At 44.7% G+C, this 4,079-nt stretch overlaps 1 non-coding gene across 1 annotated transcript; it reads right to left on the bottom strand.

Annotated features, from left to right (window-relative positions):
• Nucleotides 1-371: 371 nt before the first annotated feature.
• trnay-gua (transfer RNA tyrosine (anticodon GUA)) lies at nt 372-464 on the bottom strand. Its single transcript has 2 exons — nt 428-464; nt 372-407 (listed from the first exon to the last, which is right to left on the bottom strand). It is a non-coding gene; the product is annotated as a tRNA-Tyr (tRNA).
• Nucleotides 465-4,079: the final 3,615 nt, after the last annotated feature.

Genomic DNA, 4,079 nt, shown 5'->3' with positions numbered 1-4,079 from the left:
AGCCACAGTAATCATGAATGATGCTGAGAAGAGCCCGAGCCTGCGGAAGGAAGACGAGGTCACCGGAAAGCAACAGCCGCCCGAGCTTGAGGGAGCAGCGTGAGCCCTGACTGACTGACTGATCGAAGACCTTTTTGCCTGAAATTGAGGGCGATTTGAAGTGTTGCTGCTCAAAGGCACTCCCTGCTGGTGAGCAGAGGGAAATGCTCGAGTGAAACAGCCGTGCTCGGGCACACACAGAAAGCTTTCAGGTTTGAGAAAGGAAAAGTGGTGTCCTGTGACTCAGTGGCAACATGTTAATCTGGGAGGTGCCTGCAAAGTTCAGAGAACGACCTTGAGGTCATTGCTGCTTATTCCAAAAGCACACTCACTCCTTCGAGCCGGAATTGAACCAGCGACCTAAGGATTACTTTAATTGTTTAATTCACTACAGTCCTCCGCTCTACCAGCTGAGCTATCGAAGGGAAGCGATAGAAAGGATTGTCTTTGGTGATTGTTCACCGTGCGCCTGTTGACATGTTCAGACTCATGGAGTCCGGTGCTGATCAAAGACTTCTTTTGCCTGAAAGCGAGAGCTGAGTGTTTTGAAGTATTGCTGCTCAAAAGCACTCCCTGCTGGTGAGCAGAGGCAAAACAGCCTTGTTTGGGCAGACACAAAAAGTTTTAAAGTTTGAGAAAGGAAAAGAGGCGTCCTGTGCCTTCATGGCAACATGTTAATCTGTAAGGTGCCTGTAAAGTTAAGAGAGTGACCTTGAACTAATTGCTGCTTATTGCAAAAGCACACGTACTCCTTCAAGCCGGAATTCAACAAATGACATAAGGATGACTATGTCTTTTTTCCACGACAGTCTTGTCACTTGACCAGCTGAGGTATCGAAGGGAAGCGCAAAATGCTTCACTTTGGTGATTGTTCACCGTGCACCTTTGACACACCCGGACTCGTGGATTCCACTGCTCATGACTGAGGCTGACTCGGTACCTGCTCATACCGCAGTGCTGTGGGAGTGTGAGCTGCTCCGTGTTCTCCACAGCCTGGGCCAGTGACACAATGAATAATGCGACTGATTATCGATCTGGATATTGTGGGTTCAAGTTTACGGAGGGTGTAAAGTGGAAGGCCGGGCCTGGAGAGCATTGGAATAGTCGAGTCTAGAGATAAACAAAAGCATGGATGAGGGTTTCAGCAGCAGAACTTCATACTGGCAATTTGGATTTGTTTCTGCTGATGTTAATAACCGCTATAACTGGACTGAAATTCAATATTCTGGATTTATGTCAAATAAATCAACTTTGTTTCAAACAGAATGGTTCAATTACTTGCTGAATTCAAGATAAGAGACTAATTGATGTCCTAATTACCGATTATTATGCCTTTTCTCCTTTCTCACTGTAAATTATTTCAGTTCGCATACCTTCAATTACTCTCATGGCCAAGTCCCAGTTCCCCGGTCCTTCCTGAGTGCATTTTGCAGCCTTGGGATCCAGGGAAGGTATTGGTAATGTACCCGGGATCACTAAACACAAAACCCAGCCTGTGAATCACTTTCAGCTACTGGACTTATCGTGTGTCCCACAGCATCTCCATCACCTTCAATGCGTGAATAGAGCATCAGGCCTGGGAATCTCGGCTTAAATTTAAATCCACTCTGCAAATGTATTTAACAAAATACAAACAAGAAAACACATCACGGCTCAATAATCCAGCAATAAATTCAAAAGAGTCTGTTATCAAACTCCTTGAGTGGACAGAATAAAGAAAAATCCCAACTCTAAGATTCCCTCGAATCCTTTGCAAATACCTTACAAATCTTGACAATAATCAACAAGTCTAATTTAATGTTGACCTTTATCTTGAGTGGGGTTGGAATACAGAAGTGATGCTTCAGTTGCAAAGAACCTTGGTCAGACCCCACCTGGAGAACTGGGCACCGAACCGAAAGAGAGAGATCAATCGGCCTTGGGAAAGATACAGTGCAGATTCACCAGAATGATGCCGGGGTTAAAGGGATTAAATTATGAGGACGTGTTGCATAAACTTAGTTTTTATTCCATTGATTTTAAAACATTGAGATGTGATCTCATCGAGATGTTTAAGATAATAAAGGTTAACAATAAGGTAGATACAGAGAAATGATTTCTTCTGGAGGGGGAATCCAGAACAAGAGGGCAAAAGAAATAGGAGCAGGAGTGGGCCATACGGCCCCTCGAGCCTGCTCTGCCATTCAGTAAGTACATGGCTGATCTTCTATCTTAACTCCACTTTCCTGCCTGATTCCTTGATTCCCTTGGTGTACAAAAATCTCTTGATCTCATTCTTGAATATACTCAATGACTGAGCATCCACAGCCCTCTGGTGTTGAGAATTCTAAGGATTCACCACCCTCTGATTAAAGAAATTTTTCCTCATCTCAGTCCTAAATGGCCGATCACTTATCCTGAGACTATGCCCCCTCATTCTCGACTTTCCAGCCAGGGGAAACAGCCTCTCAGCATCGACCCTGTCAAGCCCTCCAAGAATGTTAGATGTTTCAATGAGATCATCTCGCATTCTTCTAAACTCCAGAGAATATAGGGCCATTCTACTTAATCTCTCCGCATACAACAACCCTCTCATCCCAGGAATCAATCTAGTGAACCTTTGTTGCACTCCCTCTAAGGCAAGTATATCCTTGCTCGGGTAAGGAGACCAAAACTGCACACAGTACTCCAGGTGTGGTCTCACCAAAGCCCTATATAATTGCAGCAAGACTTCCTTACTCTTATTCTCCAACCCACTTAAAATAAAGGCCAACATATTATTTGCTTTCCTAATTGTTTGCTGTACCTGCATGTTAACTTTCTGTGCTCTGTGTACAAGGACACACAAATCCCTCTGAACACCAACATTTCTTAGACTCTCACCTTTTAAAAAATATTCTGCTTTTCTATTCTTCCTACCAAAGTGAATAATTTCCACATTTCCCCACATTGTACTCCATCTGCCACCTTCTTGATAATCTTAAAATTAGAGCGAGGTCATTTAAGAGCAAAATAAGGTGGCAATTTTTCACACAAACTCACTTCCCTGAGAGGCTGTGGATGCTGGGGCTCGATTGAAATTTTCAATATTGAGATTGATAGATTTGTGTTGTGTGAGGGTTGCAAGGGATATGGAGCAAAGTCAAGTAAATGGAGTTGTGATACAGATTGGTCCTGATCCAATTGAATGGCGGAGTAGGCTTCAGGGGCTGAATGGCTAATTCCAGTTCCTGAACCCAGTCATTGACACCAATCACCTCCAGTCTGATAAAAAAAACACCACAGGCACTGACACAAATCTCCTCCGAACTGATTAAAACCAACTCCACAGTCACTGATACCAACATCCTCCTGTCTGATATAATCCAACCCCACAGTCACTGACACCCATCTCACTGAATGGTGGAACAGGCTCGAGGGGCTGAATGGCCTACTCCTGTTCCTTATGTTCCGATGCCACACTGAAGTTGCTAACATTCCTCTTCACAGTTCTTAATGCTCCCTATCTTGGTGTTGTCAGGAAATGTTGATCTTATGCCCTTGTACCCAAGCCCAGGTCATTGCTCTGTATTGAGAAGAGCAATGGTCCCAACACTGCCCCTGGGGACACCACTGTTTACATCCCCACAGTCTGAAAAACATCCATTAACCACCACTCTGCCCTTTCTCCAACTTCCCATCCACACTGACCCACTCCCTTTAATACCGTGAGCTTGAATCTGATCAACAAGCCTCCTGTCCGGCATCTTCTCAAACACTTTTTAACAATCCATCTTCACAACCTCCATTGCATTTTATCCCCACACTGTGTTATTTCCTCCAATAATCCCTGCTGTCTGTCCTGAATTAATCCATTTCATTCCCAATGTTGAAATCTTTGCTCCACCCACTCGGTTCCATCGGTTTTTCTCCACAACACAAAGGGCCAGTTTTCCCCAAGAGTTTCACACCAATCAGCTTTCAAAATGAGGCAGAGTTTCAGCCAATGAGGGAGATCCGGGCTCAGCCCCGCCCACTCGGTGCCGCAAGTCCCGCCCCTCACACACTCCCATTGGTTGGAG

Source organism: Heptranchias perlo, chromosome 20 (assembly GCF_035084215.1).
Source record: "Heptranchias perlo isolate sHepPer1 chromosome 20, sHepPer1.hap1, whole genome shotgun sequence".
In the NCBI taxonomy this organism is placed as follows: domain Eukaryota; kingdom Metazoa; phylum Chordata; class Chondrichthyes; order Hexanchiformes; family Hexanchidae; genus Heptranchias; species Heptranchias perlo.
Note: the sequence above shows the minus strand (reverse complement) of the source record. Positions and strands in the feature narration are given on the sequence as shown.